At 41.9% G+C, this 21,694-nt stretch overlaps 1 protein-coding gene across 1 annotated transcript in view; it reads left to right on the plus strand.

Moving 5' to 3' along the window:
- Positions 1–21,694, plus strand: part of RANBP17 (RAN binding protein 17) — a 170,003-nt gene that overhangs the window by 67,949 nt on the left and 80,360 nt on the right. The window lies entirely within an intron of this gene.

Here is a 21,694-nt window from a genome sequence, read left to right on the forward strand (position 1 = left end):
AGCTCTTGTGAAGAGATGTGGATTGTAATTTTTGCCAAAAAGTAAAATAAAATACTAAAACTCCTGGGATAAGTAAATTCCTTACTACTATAATGCTTTCCCAGTTTATGGCTGGCCTTCTTTTTTCCTTTTCCTTTTTTCAAAGGGTTAGATGTTTTGATATTGCTATCCAGGAGGATATTTAGTTGTTTGAAGCTTCTTCTTACCAGTTTTGAAGCCTGGACTCAAATTTGGGATCCAAGGGGGGGAAACTGGCACTACTGCTTGGTTTTCATTGTGTGTGTGTGTGTGTGTGGCAATTTTAAGAAGCAGAAATTATAAATAATTCCACATTCCTCAAGATCACCACATGGCTGCTTTCAACAGGGTGTACCTGTGACGAATCAGTCCAGTGCATCCCTCTCCATGAAAGCCATATTGGATTAGACCTACATTGGAACACAAATATGGGTTGTTTTTCCCGCAGATGGAGGTCATTGTCTCTTTTTGGTTGCTGTTAGATATGGATACCCCTTATGACCACCTATGCCAACAATAGCGCCACAGCATTCTGACTGTTACGATAATGAAGCAATGCAGCTGCAAAGTCCTAGCTTGAAGTGTAAACATGATGGGAATGTTGGGACTGCTGTGGGAACAGAGGGGCAGTCATTTCACAGTGCGCAGCACCGGAATTACCTCAGAGTGTAATATGAGCTGTACAGGATGTACAGGAGGTTTTAGTCCCAACACTGCTGGAATTTGGAGAGAGCAGTCATGTTTTTTGTAACGCTGCAAAGACAGAAATAAAAGCATGTAAATACGTTTCTGTCTATCTCTTTCCCCTGCCTGGGGGAGGCAGGAAAGAGGGGTGTGTTCTTCTCACGTTTGAGAAGAATCGCCGATCGAGACCTTGCCTGCGTCTGCTGGGGAATGCAGCCAGGGAGGTCAACAGGGAATCAAGCCGGGTGCCTGGACTGCTGCCAGCTTCTCGTGAGAAGGGCTTGAATTTCCAACACTGACAACCGCCATTTTGGAATGGGACTGAAAAGAAGAAGTCGGGATTGATTTGCATGCGTGTAACAAATTAATTTTAAAACTGGTGTTAGGGTGGGTTGTTTTATAGGTGTAAGGAGGGACAGCTCTGCCTTTGCCCGTATTTGCATGCCGAGCCAAGAAGAAAGACATCCATAGAGTTTCATCCTCTTTGTGTCTGAATTCAAGAGAGGCAGAAACATGACTGCATGGAAACTTAGCCATTTATTCCCTTTGCTTCTTTCTGACCCAGTGGCATTCATAGACGTCGAAATCAATGTTTTTCTTTAGGGGGAAATACTTTGTCAATGCCTCCTTTGCTTTGGAATAATATTCATCAACCCTGGGTGTTGAAGAATGGTAAAGATGTCATATACTTGTTGTGCAGCATAGTGCAAAAGGAGAATACTGCTCTAAGATCGCTGGGCATAGGGCAATATAGTAACAATAATACACTTCCTGGTGTCACTGTGCAGTTTTGTAGCACAGAATAAGTTTTCTAACATTTGGATCCATTTATCCCAGGAAGATCCCACAGTTGTCTGGGAATGAAGGCTATATATTTAGAAGAATTTAGCACAGGAGCCCGCTCCACAAGCAACAGGGGCAAGCCAGCTGACAAAACATCTCTACCCCTGTGACAAAGCCCCTGACCATTAGGTCCAGTCGTGACCGACTCTGGGGTTGCGGCGCTTGTCTTGCTCTCGAGGGAGCCGGCGTACAGCTTCCGGGTCATGTGGCCAGCATGACTAAGCCGCTTCTGGCAAACCAGAGCAGCGCACGGAAACGCCGTTTACCTTTCCGCCGGAGCGGTATCTATTTATCTACTTGCACTTTGACGTGCTTTCGAACTGCTAGGTGGGCAGGAGCAGGGACCGAGCAACGGGAGCTCACCCCATCGCGGGGATTTGAACCGGCGACCTTCTGATTGGCAAGTCCTAGGCTCTGTGGTTTAACTCACAGCACCACCTGCGTCCCTACCCCTGTGACAAAGCAGGAAGCAAAGATAACAAGTGAATTAAGCAGCTGGGCAATGAAGCTAGAGCAGACCACTGCCCTTCTCTTTGGGTCATAACAAATCTCAATTTTCGAAGTAAAGCAACTCAATATACAGTCATACCTTAGTTTTCAAACGCCTTGGGAGCCGAACATTTCAGCTCCCGAACGATCGAAAAGTGATTGTTCTGGTTTCTGAACGCTCTTTGGAACCGGAACGTCTGACGTGAATTCTACGGCTTCCGATTGGCTGCAGGAACAATCGATTTAAATTACTCATCAGTAAGACTTTATTTAAATATTTTTTTTTACAGAAAGACTCATTCTTGCTGGTATAATCTTAATATTTACAACCAGGTGAAGGTTTCATTTTTGGAATAATAAATTTTCAGAGTAGTTTTTACAGTTATATCAAAAATTACTGGTTATACTATTAGAAATACAAAGACCGATAATAATGAAATTATTGTGAGGTTTGATAAGTTAACTGTTTACATTTGGACAACTTTGCTGCTGTACTTTCTTAGAAGGAAAAATAATAATCATTTCCTTAATAACAATTTAAACAATTTATTTAACTCAAACAATAACATTTTAGCATATGTATCCATGTTTGTTAACTGACGTGGTTAAACAATAATAAAAAAAACTTTGAGTTTTAGCACACATGAAAAACTTACAACAAATCCTTATTTCCTGATGAATAGCCTTTGGACTATAATGCAACTTAAATAGAAAACTATCTTTCGAAAGATTTTTCCTCCGAAAGCATTTTATTTTAAAAATCCAATTTAAATATTTTTTTTTAAAAAATCCGAAATTTATTTATTTAAATCATTGATTTTTATCCACCCTGGCATCAAGCCCATCACTCATTGTGTGATGCAGTTGTGGTGTAAGGAGTGAGGTTTGCTACTCTATGTTTACTCTATAAACATAACAAGAGTCCTTGTGGATCAGACCAAAAGCCCATCTAGTCCAGCCAACAACATTCCTTTGGGAAGCTCCCTAGCAGGATTTGAGCACAAGAGCGCTCTCCCACTCAAGTGTTCCCTAGCAACTGCTTTTCAGAGGCACACCGCTTCTGATACTGGAGATAATATATCCATCATTAGTAGCCACTCTAGCCTTATCCTCCATTAATTTGTCTAATCCCCTTTTAAATCTGTCCAAGTTGGCAGCCGCCATCCGTACTCAGTTTGATTGGATTACTCCAGATTCTATTAACTACGAGAGAGGAAGAAACCTACCCCTGATCCACTTTCTTTATACCATTCATAATTTTTTTATGCACCTCTTTTTTTCTCCCCTAAGCCAAAAAAGCTCCAAACATTGCATCTTTTCCTCAAGTGCAGTTGCTGCACCTCACTGATTATTGCAGTTGCCCTTTTCTGCAGCCTTTTAAACTCTTTTTGGGGTGCGGTAGGCAGGGCTGGTTATACCACACACTTGGGTTAATTCATTAAGATAATGGCAGTTTTGTTTTGATCCCTTTCCAAATGATCCCCTCAGATGGACCCGTATTGCCTTCCATTTCAGGTTAGGGGAGCATTTTGTAGTCAAAAACTTTCTGTACAGTGGTACCTCAGGTTACATACGCTTCAGGTTACATACGCTTCAGTTACAGACTCCACTAACCCAGAAATAGTGCCTCAGGTTAAGAACTTTGCTTCAGGATGAGAACAGAAATCGTGCTATGGCGGTGCAGCGGCAGCAGGAGGCCCCATTAGCTAAAGTGGTGCTTCAGGTTAAGAACAGTTTCAGGTTAAGTACAGACCTCAGGAACGAATTAAGTACTTAACCCGAGGTACAACTGTACATGGAAGGTTCTACCCTAGGCTTGTGTGTTCCGGGGATTTTGACTCAAGGGAGCTGTGACATATAGAGAGGAATTGAACTTCACACTCTTCTGATTGCTCCATCAGTGCAAGCATTTCTGCTTCCAAATGGAATGATCCGCTCCCTTCCTGCTATTACAGGGGTTCTCGTGATCTTCCAGAGTGGATTTGGGAAAGTATGAGGGCAGGACCCTGTTGTACTAGCAAAATTGGCAAAATAAGACCCGGGAGCCGGATACAGCCCACCGGGCTCGTTAATCCGGCCTGCAAACCTTGTGGACCCTGCCGCCCTCTTGGTCAGTCCCTGTGCTAAGCTGGCGCGGAGGCTGACTTCTGTGACACTGGTGCGGCTTTGGATTGGCTGCAGGAAGCTCCTTCAGCCAATCCGAAGCTGTGGACGTGTCTGGGTGGGCGGCGATGCTGGTGTGGTTTCCGATTGGCCCTAGGAAGCTCCTGCAGCCAATCCGAAGCCGCAGACGCGTCTGGGCGATGCCCCTTCCCTGCTGAGACGGCCGCGTGTGGCCAAGAGCTGAGCGGAAGGAAGCAGTTGTGGTGGGGAGGTTGCCTCTGCCACCCAGGCCAGTGGTGTGGACTCTGCGCCCCGTGGACCCCTGGCTGAGGCAGAGGACGACGACGACACTACCGAAGACGAGGCGGTGGGGGTCCTTTTGGGAGGGGGTGCTTTTGGGAGAGCGTGGGTCCAGCCCCCCACAAGGTCTGAGGGACAGTAGACCGGCCCCCTACTGAAAAAGTTTGCTGACCCCTATACTAGCTGGTGTCCTTGCCCTGCCTTCTGCTACCATACCCAGTTAGTTGAATCCAGGCCATTATCTCAAACCATTATTCTGTGGCACAATTCTGCCAACGAGAATTATACTATAAAACTTTTCTGTGTACAGTGGTACAGTGGTACCTTGGGTTACATACGCTTCAGGCTACAGTCTCCGCCAACCCAGAAATAGTACCTTGGGTTAAGGTTGATAACAGAAATTGTGCTCCGGCTGTGCAGCGGCAGCAGGAGGCCCCATTAGCTAAAGTGGTGCTTCAGGTTAAGAACAGTTTCAGGTTAATAACGGACCTCCGGAACGAATTAAGTACTTAACCCGAGGTACTACTGTACCTCGGTTTTTGAACGTATTCCGTTCTGGAAAACCGTTTGAGTTCCAAAACGTTCAAAAACTGAAAACTCAATATAGAAGCTTCAGTATGGAAAACTCAATACGGAATCCGCGTGGCATATTCAACTTCCAAAAAGTGTTCGAAAACCAAAGCATTTACTTCTGGGTTTATGGTGTTCAATAGCCGAAACGTTTCTCAATGGTGACGTTCGAAAACCAAGGTACCGCTGTATCTGAATTTATTTTAAGAGCACAATCATATGCACCTCTACTCAGAATCAAATCCCATTGAGTTCAATAGGACTCATAGCTCCCAGGTCACTTACCGTATATGGGATTGCAGGCTATGTGCCACCTTGGCAGAAGTCCCTACTCCCCATCCCTTCTGTGGGAACTGGGTTAAGCCATTTGCCGATTTTTAAGTACTGCTTTCCATCTAACGACATTGACCAGCGCTCCTTTTCAGTGCAATCTAGGGCACTGATTATGCAATTACCACCCCCCGCCCTTGCACTTGATGTGTGTACTAGTAATTCTGACATTGATACTTTGTCATGCATTGCTGTGGTTTTGTTCCCCCAGTGTGTCTCCATGCCTTCAATTTCTAGCAACCCAAGCGCTTACAAATAATAATTTTCAGGACAAGCTTGGTATATCATTATTTTCTACCAGCGCGGCAGCTATATGACAGGGTAATCGGCTGTTTCTGCATTGTATGGGTTTTGCATGTTGAAGTAAAGGACTGTGAGCATTAATAAGACATTTAAATTCATTATAATGAAAAAAAGTCTCCATTTAAAAGCAACGATTGTATATAATGTCTGCCAGAGCAAACTGTCTCATAGAGGAGCCTTCCCTTTATCTCTGTATAGAAGAGTGCTGGAAAACATGTATAAAAATAGCTGTAGTAATGAGCAATACAGTCGAGAGAGGTGATTTATGATACCTGTTTCTGACAGCTATAGTGCTGAGATTCCCAGGGTATGTGATCACTGTGTTAGCATTCTGACAGCTCAGCATTTAGAACATTATGGTAATTTATGCAGCATACGCTGTCACCTGCACTGTCAGAGTTTCTCTTTAATGATGGTGTAACTATTTTGTTTGTTTGTACTGCATTCTTTTCATTTGGCTAATGCCTTCTCATTAGATTCAGCCTAGAAAATGAGAGTAATTAAGTGCTTCCTATAGCTCAGATGCAATGATTAAGTTGCAGAGCTGCTGCTGGTTATGTCTTGTCATTTATCTCTATTAATCTGAGAATAATCGAGATGATAAACACATGTAATTTTTGCTAATGCTCAATAGATGAAATTTATAGTTTCTTAATCGAACCCAAATACTGCGCATGTGTTGTGTGTGTGTGTGTATGTTTTATTATGTTGTCGTGTTTTAAGCAAACATACAATTATCCATACAATTACAGCAACAGAAAAACATACAGCATTATGCAGTGATTTCAACTTTCTTGAGAGCATCTTCCTTACCGGAATCTGATCTAAATAAATAAATAATTGTGTGCATTTGTAATTCTCTGGGGAGTCTGCAAAATATGCTGAGGTTTGTGATTATTGTTCAGGGACAAAGCTAGTTTTATTTTTAAAAAATACTTTCCCGCTTTCATCCTTTTTTGTTGTTGTATTCTTCAGCATTCTGTATTTAAGGCCTCATATCTTTGTAAAGCAATGCAGGTATGCATAAAATAAGGTGTGCATATTACTTGATCTCTAAAGGGTTTTAATGTCTTTCAGCAATTTGTAAACCTTTTGTTCTGCTTGTCAAGCTGGCAGTGGTGGTTGTGTCAAGCTTTGTTCTCTTCCTACATTAATTGTGACTGAAGAGCAGCTTCACATGTGAATTTAGACGTTGGGGAATGATATGTGCAGTGCAAGAGAGTTGAACTTCCTGTTTTTGCATGTCTGGCAGATTTGTTTTTAAGCAACTTATGTGAGGTTGTTGTACAAGAAGATTTTGCATCTGGAGCTTGTGCCTTCCCTCTAGGCAACTAACTTTCTAAGCATTAATTATTATTATTATTTTTTAAAAAATTATATATCACTTTTCCTATAAATCCCAAGTTGGTTTAAATCTTCTTCTTTAAACAACAACCCACCACCCCACATTAAAACAAGGTAAATAAAAGCTTGCTTGTTGCTTGTTTAGTCATGTCCAACTCTTCGTGACCCCATGGACCAGAGCACGCCAGGCACTCCTGTCTTCCACTGCCTCTGGCAGTTTGGTCAAACTCATGCTGGTAGCTTCAAGAACGCTGTCCAACCATCTTGTCCTCTGTTGTCCCCTTCTCCTTGTGCCCTCCATATTTCCCAACATCAGGGTCTTTTCCAGGGAGTCTTCTCTTCTCATGAGGTGGCCAAAGTATTGGAGACTCAGCTCAGGATCTGTCCTTCCAGTGAGCACTCAGGGCTGATTTCCTTCAGAATGGATAGGTTTGATCTTCTTGCAGTCCATGGGACTCTCAAGAGTCTCCTCCAGCACCATAATTCAAAAGCATCAATTCTTCGGTGTTCAGCCTTCTTTATGGTCCAGCTCTTACTTCCATATATCACTACTGGGAAAACCATAGCTTTAACCAAACAGACCTTTGTTGGCAAGGTGATGTCTCTGCTCTGCAGCCCCAGCCCTGCCATTCTGGGTCTGTGGGTGGATTGAGTGGAGGCATCCCTCTGTTTGCTTCTTTTGGCTCACCCACTGAACTTGTGGCAAGCAGAAGTTCTCCTGGCAGTTTCCCCACTTTCAGAGCCCAGTGGATAACCACAAAACGGGGTGTTCCAAGGGCTGGGGTGAGGCAGGGCTGAGTTGGCCTGGGATCCACTGGATCTTGGGCTGCTCTCACAACTGGCCTTAGCCAGCATTGGACCTGATCTGGCTCCAGTTCCGCAGAATCTCGGCGGTGGCAGATTTGAATTCCAGTCCAAAACACAAGAAATAGACACTTTAGCCAAACAGTCCCTCGAGACAAGTTATTGGTAACCTATGAAAGCAGAGTGAATAAATGCATTTTCACGAGGCACCAAAACTCAACCATCATTAAAGGCAGTTACCTTAAGTTCTTGCCTTTAAGCGAGGAGCAGAAGAACTGCTTTAGGAACTCTTGATGACTTGGGCATGGTCAGTTAATTTTTTACTAAACCTTCACGGCAGGTTTGAAACTCGTCAGCTTTTTTTAAAAAATAATAATATAGTGATATAGTGAGTTGCTGCTGATTTTTATTTTTTTTAATGCATCCAAAACTCCCTTTAGGTCTGAGCGAGATCTGGTTTTCAACATTGTGAATATCACTAGCTAAACATAGTGATATACCGATATATTGTGATATCGTGATATCTGCAATAAGGATGGAACTATGTAGAGGTGAGGGACACGGGTGGTGCTGTGGGTTAAACCACAGATCCTAGGGCTTGCCGATCAGAAGGTCAGCGGTTTGAATCCCCGCGACGGGCTGAGCTCCCATTGCTCGGTCCCTGCTTCTGCCAACCCAGCAGTTCGAAAGCACGTCAAAGTGCAAGTAGATAAATAGGTACCATTCCGGCAGGAAGGTAAACGGCGTTTCCGTGCGCTGCTCTGGTTCGCCAGAAGCGGCTTAGTCATGCTGGCCCCATGACCCGGAAGCTGTACGCTGGCTCCATTGGCCAATAAAGCGAGATGAGCGCCGCAACCCCAGAGTCGGTCACGACTGGACCTAATGGTCAGGGGTCCCTTCACCTTTTTATGTAGAGGTGAGACACAGGCACACACATACAAACAGAAGGGAGGGAGCAAGAAGGGAGACAGAGACATATGGGAGACACAGGAGAAAAGAAGGGGACAATGGGTTCCCAGTGTCTCCCTCAACCACTACCAGCCTGGTGGCTGCTCTTGAAACAAAAAGCTCATGATGTCTATATTACTGAGGAAAGTTCTGGGTAGACTGCTTTCTTCTGCACATGCTCTTGTGCTTCAGTGCCCTTTGCAGGAGGAAGGAGAGAGGTGAGGCAGCAGAGCAACAGGGGTGGCAGGAATCGTGAGAGAAGGCCATGGCAAGGAGCAGGGGTAGGCAACCTAAGGCCCGGGGGCCGGATGCAGCCCAATCGCCTTCTCAATCCGGCCTGCGGACGGTCCGGGAATCAGCGTGTTTTTACATGAGTAGAATGTATCCTTTTATTTAAAATGCATCTCTGGGTTATTTGTGGGGCATAGGAATTTGTTCATTCCCCCCCCCCATATAATTCGGCCCACCACATGGTCTGAGGAACGGTGGACCGGCCCACGGCTGAAAAAGATTGCTGACCCCTGGCAAAGAGGCAAGTTTTCAGCATATGACGAAAACACTAGTAACTGTATTTTGGGGTATGCTTCTAGGTAGCATACAGTTTACGTTTAGCAACATACGGATATATTTTTAATTGTCTTGGTAGTCAATTATGCATGTTCAGGAAATACACAGAGGAACTTGATTTACATCAGTGATTTAACTCAGCCCTGTGTGTGTGTGATATTTTAAATCCATCTCTGTCTGCCACCCATGAGACTCTTGACTCTTTGTAATTTTTATATTAAAGACTACAACAAAATAAACTAATTGAGGGTTACCTGTGCAGGCAGTTGTATTGAATGTTTGTTGGCCTGTGGGAGTGGTATGCAGTTAGTTTTACTGAGAGTAGACCCACTGAAATTAATGAACATTACAGAGTTTCGTTCAGTAATATCAGGATGTCTATTCTTAGCTGAATTAAAGTGCCCTATTCTGAACCAGTTGGGATCAAACTCACAGAGCAGGAAACACTTACTCTCCTGCAAGTCATTCTTGTGGGTCTAGGATTACAGCCTAGGTTTTGGTTTAGTAAATTGGTACTGGGTGGGGGAGAGCAGAATTCTTGTGGCTTTAACAGTTATGTGGCAGGCAGAAATTCAACAGGTTCTTTTCTAACATAGAAATCCAATTATGGGGAAAGTCTCACTTGTTCACATTCTGTCTGTCAGACATTTCATTACACGTGTGGCTACTGATTTATTTTGGGGCTTTCCTCAGCACCAGAGCCTAGGGCTTGCCAATCAGAAGGTCGGTGGTTTGAATCCCTGTGACAGGGTCAGCTCCCGTTGCTTGGTTCCCGCTCCTGCCCACCTAGCAGTTCGAAAGCACGTCAAAGTGCAATTAGATAAATAGGTACCGCTCCAGCGGGAAGGTAAACGGTGTTTCCGTGCACTGCTCTGGTTCTCCAGAAGCGGCTTAGTCATGCTGGCCACATGACCCGGAAGCTGTATGCCAGCTCCCTCGGCCAATAAAGCGAGATGAGCGCCGCAACCCCAGAGTCGGCCACAACTGGACCTAATGGTCAGGGGTCCCTTTACCTTTATTTATCGAGCATATAACTTAAGTCTGAGGGCATTCTTCACCCTCCCACAACTCTCAGAAGATTTTGGACTATATTTGGCACAGATACGGAAGCACCTTGTTGTTGATTTAACATTTGATTGTCCCACACATATGCAAATTTTACAAAAATCTGTGTCTTCTTTTGCTTGTGGGCTGGACGGCCCAATCCACATACATTGTATTGGACCTAGAAAAAATTATTGGCACCCCTGGTTGCATCTCTTAGGAAGTTATTAACCTCCAGCTTCTGTTTCTCGTTTATATAACAGATCCACCGGAAATGTTGAATTATACATTCGTAGTAGCTGTGCATCAGGGAGTTTGGGGGTTCATGTAAATGGTTTAAGGACATGGAGTTTCCTGACTGATGTTAAATAAGGGGTGTTAATGAAATGACTTCTTGATCCATCTCAGCCCAATGATTCTGTGACCTTGGATCACCTTGGCCAGCTCTTCTCTCAGTGTGACCATGACTTTTAAAACTAAAGAAAGTATTAAGATGTTTAACAGCTTTCATGGCAACTGTCTCTATGTTCCACCTTCCCCATGATTTTCTTCGTGTGACAAAAGCCTTGGATACTTGTGGTACATACCAGCATTTTTCTTCAAAGCTTTAGTAGGTATACATTAAAATGAAAACAGAAGTTACCCCAGAATCATGGAAGGTTGTAGGCATAGAGAAAGGCTGGACTATATTGTGGAAGAGAGGGAGAGAAGAGAGGGAGAGAAGATTTGTCTTTGAGCAGTCGAATGATAATTTGAAATATCTGCAGGCTTTTCAAGTGAAAGGGGCTTACTTGTCAAGCATGACCTGGATTGTGGCATTTTTGATGGATAAGTCAAAGGCCTCCTAGCTAAAATGTATTAAATTTTACCAGATTTTTTTAAATTAAAAAACAACAACTTATAGTTAGAAAACCTTATTTTACAATATTATTTCTATTTGCTCTGGGTTACTACAGCTATAAGTGACTTGGAATGTCCAAAAGACATTAATTGCCTGGTTTTGCAGACCTGCTCCCATTTAAAAGAATATTTAATTTTAATACAAATTGCATTGTTGGAATATTCTGTCCAAAGGGTAAGTGCATTGGCATTGTTTTTAGAAACAACATTAAGGAGTAATTACCACTTATGTAGGGCAGCTCTGAAGCTGTCATTGAAAATACCATAAATTCTTGGATCATTTCTCCAAGAAAAAGGTTGAAAGTAGCCAGTGATGGCTGCTGGGCTTTCATTTTTCTGTGACTGGTAAATGAAACGCATGCAGCCTCACCAAACTACATGACTAATGACAACCTCTAGTGGCTTCTGCAATCAAAGATTAATTTGCTTTATCAAGTTTAAAGAATAGTAGGTGATAAATCATGTCAGAAACACATAATCAGTGGCAGGCTGATGTTCTTTTGCACAGTGGAGGGCAGGTGCAATGGAGAATTTGTATCCACAGACATTAAATGCTGTTCCTGCACTCTTGTGCTAAGTCCTAATTTTTATTGCGTCGATTTTTGAGCCGGACAACATCCTTTGTCAATTCAACTAATTTTTTTAAAAGGAATTGGCTTACCCTTTAAAAATGAAGTGCATTTTGAGGGACGCATGCTTTCACTTATTTAAAATTATTGTTGGGTATATATTTATAGCATCTCTTTTAAATAGCTGAATGTGTCACTCGGAATAAGGATCTAAGAGTGATGGTATACCTATGTTTTTCCCCTTTTAATTATTTAAAGTAGCCAGGTATTTGACAAATTCAGCTCAATATGATACATCATAAAAATTGGTGAATGTGTCGTGCATTCATAAAAACATTTGCTTGAATGTAAAGCATGTACGCTGGGATATATTTGAGCTTTGCAAGATGAGTCCACTATGGATTGTGTGGCTAAAATCCAGCGATTCAGTATAACCATTCCACAAGTATTCAGTGGAGATAGTAAGCAACAGTTCAAAAAAAGGAAAACCATTGTGTTTTTAATTGCGTTAATTTTTGAAGGGTCTAGGTATTATTCTACACACATTTACCTAGGAATATACCTTGATGGACACAGTGGGCTTGTTTCAAATGCTTATGCATATACGTTTAGGTTATAAAGCCATGGAACTGAAAATCAGCTATGCAGTTCTCGTATTTTAAGGACACAGGTAAGGTAAACGTAGAGGTGATAACGCTAGTTGTTTCTGAGAATGTGTTGAGTGCTGACATAAGCTATCCAGGACCCATCATTCATTGTTGACTACCATTTGTTGTTTCATGTCTTGTGGTGATAGGCAGTCGAGATAATTTTGATACTGACTCATTGAGAATCTGTATATACAATGGTTGCTCTTGCAGTAACTCTTTGAATTGGAAGAATTCCCCACCACCATCCCACTTGATAATTATCTTCTTTTTTAAAACTTGAAATGTAAATACAGTGATGTTTTTCCCCTCTAGCTTACCTCTTCTGGGAATGGTCATTCTGCCCCATTAGTGTCTGAAAATGATGTGGATGCAAGTAGCATATTATATGTGGAGAGAATGAAAGCAATACTCTGTATTAATTTTTTTTTCTTTTGAGCTGATGTAATGCTAGATAGCAACCTTTCTGAGTCAAAACACTTCCCTTAAATATGAGGTTTTTTAAAGATCAGAGTTGAATAATTTATTGGCGTTTTTGTACAGTGTATTTGTCATTGCCTATTTGTAGAAGTGAAGGCATCTCTGTATTTGCTTTTTACAGACACGGCTGCATTTTCCTGCAGTCTGATCCTATTAAACTGAAATGTCTGCTTGCCATAGACTTACCATATAATTAAAGATACTGATCTTTTGTGTGGCATTAAATGTATACCATCTATGCAACACTATTTGAAATAGAGAAAACATTTCCTTATTCTTCTTGAATAAAGCTATGATTGTTATGTTTTAAATCCATGAATTCTGATCCATGAATTCACTACACTCCAGATTTTCCTTCTCCTCCACATTTTTCTGAAGAACTGAAGATGTAACTTAAATTTATGCTATATAGAACTTTCATTTTAGAATTATTTAGCATGGACACTGCTGGTCCACTCATGCAACACACCTCCACATGCCCAACAGATCTGCCTCTTGATTTTATTTCCCCTCCGGCCCCCTACATGCCCTCAAAATCTACTCCAGGGTGTCGGAAACCCTCTGGAGCATTTGGAATGAGGGGTTGAATGCAACCCAATGCCTTAATTGATAAGTAATAAACAAAAGACTCTGTCTCATTACAGCACACAGCCACAAATTTAAATGCAGTATATAAAATTAAAATATAATTACAAAAACATGAAATAATTCTAAAATGAACTCAAATAAAGGCCCCAGCCACTGGTCACCAAGGGAACCATGATTTCACTCCAGAATGCTTCTGTAACATTTAAAAACCTCAATGTGTGGTGGGCAGGACCAATCTTGTAAGTCTTTCCCATGCAGTTGTTGGAGAAAAGGATATAGTATTGGCATCTTAAATGCTACAGCACAGAAAAATGAAGCCATAGGAAAGTGACTCCCACGTACAAAGAGCATCTGAAAGCCAGTCTGAACTTAATATTTGTATTTCTTCCGTAAAATAGTTAGGCTTGGTTTTAATCTTCCATGAGTGTATTTACTTAAGGTAAAGAACATTTTAAACAAGTATCTACCAAATATTAAGTCAGAAATAGTGAAATACATGATTGTAAAAAGTAGAAGTTGTTTTCTTAACTGCTGTCTAGTTCTGTGGACTTTTGCGGAGCCAGGGTGTCCATGTCAGAAGTCTGAGTTAAACAGAGGTAAAAATAAGACCTCGGTCTTCTCTAAGGAGTCCTGCTAAAACATCTACAAGGGAGGTTGTCTCCATGGGATACTAGAGACAAACATTCAAACATTCTTAAGTTGAACATTGTGGAAGACTCTACCTCCCCGGAGGAGTTGGCTAGCCGAGTTATTTCTTTAAATGGCCCTTGCCTTATTTTGTAGCCTTTGGCTTCTGACTACCGGTTCCTGGAAGCCACAGGAAGGGAGAATTCTCTTGTGCTTAGATCCTGCTTATGAGTGTCCCATAGGCATTTGGTTGGCCACTTGGAGAATAGGATTCTGTACATTGGTCTGGTAGAGCAGGCTGTTCTTATGTTCATATATCCTCCAGCTGGGAGGGACCTGAATATGAGTTTTTGGTGATTCTTCCCTCCCACCCCCCACCCCCCTTGAAATAGCCCGGACCTCTTCCTCATCTGGGTCCCCAGTTGTGTACTACAAGTTCCCCAGGCTGTGGGTTATGACAGCGCTGTCCTCTGGCTTTGCAGATGTATTATTGTGGGGGGAAAGCATTAGTTTATTTTGCTGCTGCATCACACTGTTGACCTATGTTAAGTTTGTGGTCTACTAAGACCCCTAGATCCTTTTGTGCTAAAAGAAATGCACAGGCAAGGTCTAAAGTTCTATTATTAACTTGTAGAGATCTAAACAACTTGGGAACAAGTTACTGAAGACAGCTCTTTCCCAGACATAGGCATGCCGATTACCAAGAAACCTGTTATCCCATGTTGCAAACCGTAAACTCCATCTTGTGGTGACACAGACATGTCTACAGTTTAGCAGGCAGCCGTGATGGTGTGCTTCTGTCACTTACTAAAAACATTTTTTTGCACAAGCATTTTCTGACTTTGGATGCCCGGTTTTCTTGCCCCTAGTCCTATAATTCTGATGTTTTACTGTTTCATTGTTATCTTTTATTAGAACAATTATTATTTTAATAGTTGTAAGCTTAATTTGGATTTATTTTTAAAAGGAAAGTGGTATAGAAATGATATAAAATAAATAAATCAGGTATTCTGTTAAACCAGGCAAGGGATGGAAGCAGCAGCAGGAGGAGAGTATTCAAACTCATTGCTTGTTCCCAAAATGTCCAAACCATCTTATGAGGACATGAACAAAGACCAAAGAAAAATCACAAGGGAGGGGGTGAATACGTCCGAAGATGCAAAGGTATCTTCATCCCTAACCATGCAGTAATCCTAAATTATAATTGCTGTTTGCCAGAACAGCAATCACCTGTGTTAATTAACTGGGAGGTCGCTCCAAGGTCTTAAACTATTAAGATGAATGGGTTGAAGATCTACATTAGCCTGCTTCATGGGGGCTCCCTTTGGCATTCTGCAGAGAGAGGTACAAAAAAGTAAATGCTACTATTTCCATCAAGTACAGTGGTACCTCAGATTAAGTACTTAATTCATTCTGGAGGTCCGTACTTAACCTGAAACTGTTCTTAACCTGAAGCACCACTTTAGCTAATGGGGCCTCCTGCTGCCACCGGAGCACGATTTCTGTTCTCATCCTGAAGCAATGTTCTTAACCTGAAGCACTATTTCTGGGTTAGCGGAGTCTGTAGCCTGAAGCGTATGTAACCTGAAGCGTATGTAACCCGAGGTACCACTGTATGAGGGAGCTTGAGCCTCTTAACAGCTAAGATCTTTCAAGATCACTGAAGTCTAGGTAGTCCATGAATGCCAGACTTAACTGCAGATGTTCCCAGCAGTGACAACATTCTCCCCTTCGTTTGTGGTTCCTCACCACCCCCCTGTTGATCTCAGTTACAGATAGGTAGCCGTGTTGGTCTGCCATAGTCAAAACAAAAAAATTTCCTTCCAGTAGCACCTTAAAGACCAACTAAGTTAGTTCTTGGTATGAGCTTTCGTGTGCATGCACACTTCTTCAGATTCTTCAGATATCTGAAGAAGTGTGCATGCACACGAAAGCTCATACCAAGAACTAACTGTTGATCTCAGTTATGGAAAAGGAAGAGGCTGATGCTCTCTAGGGAGTAATATAGAACCAAATTGCCTTGCAATAGTCTTTGATTCTGAATAATCACTTTTTCCTATCTGCATTGTACAGCTCATGCCTCCTATGAACTGTTGAACATGTTAATTTCCTTGTAGATAGCCCATTCCCTTGACCAGGCTGCATTTGTACATGCTTCAGATCTGCTCCGCTGCTTTGAAGATCAAACGATTGGCCCCAATGCTGCAAGAAACGTGGTGGTGGTCCCAATAGAACACACTAATATGGGGGGGGGCATCCATTCAAAAACAAGGAACAGGATTAGAATGCTACAGATGCAAGCCTCACTTTTGGAGGAGCAGTGATTAACATGGTCCAATCAAGAGTAAACAATGATTACTTATGTAAACTCTAAGCAGGCCAGTTGGTCCTTCAGGTCTCTGCTTAGGATCTCATATCATGGGTAAAGGCACATTACTTGCTCTATTTCTTGGAATTTCTACCATAATCCCAAACTGTGTAAATATACAACTGTGTTCACATAGCTTATAAAGAACAGTGTTGCAGACTGCGTCACTAGAAGTTAAGAGCCAATCAGTAGTAAGGAAAAGTTATATGTGAAGAACACAGCATATCAGGAAAATCCTATATTTAACCAAAGCATGTGAAATATATAGTGTACGGTAATTATAAGGCTCTGAAGAGCCCATTGTGTTCCAGCATGGTGCAATGTTATCAAAGTGTACCTTCACGATATTAATGGTATTTACTGTGACTGTACGATTAAATAAGATTGCCTTGGTTATGCTTCATTATTTGCTCTTTAACCTAAAAGATCGTTCTTGTGGAATTATTAAATGTACCTAATGAACAATCAGTGCAAGTAGCCCCTCACACGTCCCGAAAATGTGTATATATTGTTGAAAAACCTTTGTAGTTATGAGATTTATCCATAACTCCCATTTTCTTATGGAAAGTGTAGCTGAAAATTAATGTTCCCTTTTTGTCCAAGTTCAAATCTTATTACTTCACTGAAATTAAAACCTAAGTTTTAATACTGTTCAAGTCGAACAGTAAGGTGCTGAGGGACACCTTATTTATGTAAGCCTGGCATATCTCGACCAGCTAATTATTTTAACTGTGTGCCAAATTTTGTGTTGATTGCATAATAAGAATGGCAAGAATTTAAGTGTTAGTGGATAGGTGGCACATTTTCTATGTGTATTTACTCTTAGATATAACCTCAGATTTGCCTTCAGCTACTAGATAAAAGGTCAGATTTTCCTAAAGTGGTTAATAAGACATAAATATAGACATTTCACATGATGTACCATGTAAATGTAAACCTTTGTAGTTACAAGTTTTTGTAGCTGGAGAATTGTTTTAAAAGGCATGTAATTTATTAGCTATCGGTAGCTGCTTTATTGCCTTGCCGCACTGCAGTAATAAATAAAAGAAAGTGAACTGATTTTACAAATGGCACACAAGGTGCACATTTTGTGAAAAAAGTCTTTTTTTTAAGAATTGGCATTAAATCCTTTTTTTGTGATGACAAAGAGGCTAAGAGTGCAAACTGTATTTTCTGTTTATCGAAAACAGAGTCTTTTTTTCTCGAGGGCATTTTTTCCTATGATCATCAAGGGATTTCAAAAGCAATAAAGTGTGGAATCGTTGTTCGACTTGAACAGTATTAAAACTTAGGTTTTAATTTCAGTGAAGTAATAAGATTTGAACCTGTCTCACGTTACAGCACTGTAAGGCATTTAGCAATTGTATTTTAAAGGAGGTTTTTAAAATGCATCTCACTTGTAAGCTAAGAGTCTGTCTAATAATTAATAGTTTCTCCTTGGTACGAACTGTGTTTTTTCATATGGGCTGTCTTGGTTTTGTTAATAACAGATTATAATAATTATAGGGTTGTTCATTCTTAATTAGCTTAAGCCCACAGTCACTTTTTGTTCTTCGCTCCAATTGCTGTTGTGATTATACATCTAACTTAAATTTTGTTTCCTAATTCTCCTCATGAAAGCCTAAACACATTTTATGTCTAGAATTAATAATGGATCTTCTCCAAACATGACTTGCAAATACTGCAACGTTTAGTTTTCAGCAAAATAAAATTACATAAAACACACTCTTGTCTTACTTGTTGCAAGTATAGCACACTTAGGTAGTTCTAACTCTACTTACCCAGGAGTAAGCCCCATTGAATTAAATAGGAGTTACTTCTGTGTAGACGTAATTGAGATTGTGCTATTACATCTGCATTATGTGAAAGCTACGTAAAGATCTAAAATGTAACTACCTGTACGATAATTTTTCTAATGAGGTCTGAATATACTTAGATAATTAGTACCTTTTATTATTCTAATGGGACATGTTCAAAATGGCTGGCAATATTTAACGTTGGAGAGGTGAGCCATGATCTTTCAGGATGATATGAAATACTAACAGCCTCGATTAGCTGTAAGGTTTCTTTTCTTTATTTTAGTAGATGGTCTAGACTGTAAATATTAGAGGATCTAAAATAAATCAACATATTATCCTAAGGATACAAAATGTAAGCGCTGTTTGTGGTTGGGAACCTTTGACAGATAGTTTGGATGAAGCAGATGATTGCCCGCCTTTCGTATCTGGCCTCCATTACTATGCCTGGAGGCAGTTTAGTGTTATAGTTGTATACTGATGTCAGGATTACTACTGAGTGGCTAGCAATGACAGATGTCTATAATTACAGGCAATGCTTCCAGTAGTTCAAAAGAGCCAGCCTATGTTGAACAATTATCTTATTTCTGGCCTGCCAAAGAGTAGTGTTCAAATTGCTAGTATTAGCTATGGTGTATCCTTCCCCCAAGGCTCTGATATAAATGTGCAAAAAGCATTCTGATATATGGCTTAAAACACACACAGGCCCTGATCCAGGAAACCTTGCATACAGGCAGTAGGCTTCATGCATACTTTTGCACTTGAAGATATCCTGTCAACTCTGAGGAGGAAGAGACTGTCTGAAAACACACAGTGCATGCTACAAGTCATCAACTCTGCTACTGTTTATTTGGTGGTGCATGCAGGATATAGAAACAAACTCCTCACATGCACCATGATTCCCACCCACCCAGCTCTGTACCTTTTACACGTAAATGACAGCATCCCAGATATTCAGCCCATGCACACAAACCCATTTCTGAAGATCCCTCAACCTTGCTGGATTGAAATGATTATCTACTTTAAATAAGGGCCCTGCTATGCTTCTGATACATAGGAGAAAGACCCTTGCAAGATGGATTCTCTAAAAATACCATTGGCTAAAAATAACATTAGCCACCTTGTCACAACTTTAAGGACTACTTCACACATTGTCTTTTTATAATGTGGTAACTAATGTTCAAGTTGGAGGGATGTGGGTGGCGCTGTGAGTTAAACCACAGAGCCTAGGACTTGCCTAGGTCGGCAATACGAATCCCCGCGACAGGGTGAGCTCCCGTTGCTCGGTCCCAGCTCCTGCCCACCTAGCAGTTCGAAAGCACATCAAAGTGCAAGTAGATAAATAGGTACCGCTCTGGCAGGAAGGTAAATGGCGTTTCCATGTGCTGCTCTGGTTTGCCAGAAGCGGCTTAGTCCTGCTGGCCACATGACCCAGAAGCTGTATGCCGGCTCCCTCGGCCAGTAAAGTGAGATGAGCGTTGCAACCCCAGAGTCGGTCATGACTGGACCTAATGGTCAGGGGTCCCTTTACCTTTACCTAATGTTCATGTTGAGGGGGAACCAACAGAAAGAAATTATCTTTAAACGGGAAGTGTCAACGCAAGGCGTCACAGAATAGGAAAAAGAAAGAATATAACACATTATCATAAGACTGTCACAAAGGCTATAAATAGATGGTATTTGTTGGTTGGTATTATGGATATCTTGATGACATGTCATATATTTCTAGAGCATAGCTTGGAGGTGAAACATGCTTTGTAAGCAGAAGATCCTCGGTGTCTCTTTGGCTGGGAAAGATTCTTATCTGTAAACTTCGAGAGTTGTGTCAACACTGAGCTAGACGAAAAGGCCCATGGTCTGCCTGGGCAAGTTAGCTTCCTAATTTTCCTATGTGACACCAGTCTGTGCGGTCTGATAGGATATGGTCTTTTGTGCTATCTTTATGCCATAGCGCAACCTAAGGTCAGCAACCTAAGGCCAATGGGCCACAAGTGGCCCATGGGGATCGTTTAACCAGCCCATGGACCCCCACCGCCTGCTTGGGGACCCTTGCCGCCAGCTCGGTCAGCTCCCATGCGCCGCGCTAAACCGACGCAGAGCAGAGTGGGGACCGCCTTCCATGACGCAGGCCGGCTTCCCATTGGCTGCAGGAAGCTCCTGCAGCCAATGGGAAGCTGCGCACTCCTCTGCGTCGGAAGGAGCACCAGAAATAGCGTTTGTGCATGCGCACACACACACTCCGGCCCACCGCAGCCTCAGTGGGACCGTGAACCGGCCCAAGCCACAAAAACCTAGCCGACCCCTGCCATAGTGGCATAGTCTACTGAAGGCCTACCTCTGCTCAACAGTGGTGGGGTGTGGAAAAGATGGAGGTGCTCTCTGAATCTCCAGGAATTATGAGAGTTATGTCTGAAGAATTTGGGGGAAGGCCACCCCACTTCTCCAGTTCCTGGCGTTAAGTAGCTTCAGGGATCAGCCCCTTTTCCATGGTGATGCAAGACTTCTCCATCCTTTGACCATGCTGAACTTTCTGATGTGCAGAAATTTCTCACTGCCTGTATATGACTGCTTAAAGATATGTCAGATTTGGCTGGGAGGGGATTGCTGGAGATGGGAGAGTATCTCCTTTCCCCAGATGCCTCTGTTACTGCCAGAATTCCAGCTGTGGCATATTTGGGTACAGAATCTGTTCAGAATTCTTTTAATTGGCAAGGATGGGGGGCATCTGAATGAAATGACAATGTATTTGCTAGCTACTTTACACACAGGGATAAAATTCCAAACAGAGAGTTGAACAGGAATCAACAGCTATATTTTCTTGCACATACCAAAGGCACAGTCAAAATAAACTTCCGTTATACTTTCCAAAGGGCTTTGTCCTTTGTACTCAAGACACTGCTCTAAAATGTATCTGTTTAGAACTAGCATACTCACCTTTTACATTTTGGAAATTTTAACTTTATTTTCTTCATGGTGTCTTTATCCCACTCTTCTTCCAAAGTTCTCAGGACAGTTAAGTCCACCCACTTTAATTCTCAAAACAACTCTGTGAAATTGATTCAGCTGAGAGCTGTGTGACTGCCCCAAAGACGCTGAATGAGTTTCACTGCTGAATGGGGACTGGAATGTGGGCTCCCCAGCCTTTGTCTAGCACAGGAACCACTGCGCGACACTGGCTCTCTACATGGAAAGGAGTAATTTAATGCTTTCCCTGGTACCTGTTTCTATGTATTTTTTCCAAGAATAAGTGGTGATGTGAACATTCTCAAATGACATAAGGTGTGAGTGTTTTGCGTTCTGATAACTTGTGCCTGAATACCAAATGTAAAATTCAGAAGCAGCCCTAAGAATAATGTGAATCGAACGAAAAGG

The sequence above is a fragment of the Podarcis melisellensis genome, assembly GCF_964234715.1.
Source record: "Podarcis melisellensis genome assembly, chromosome: 3".
In the NCBI taxonomy this organism is placed as follows: domain Eukaryota; kingdom Metazoa; phylum Chordata; class Lepidosauria; order Squamata; family Lacertidae; genus Podarcis; species Podarcis melisellensis.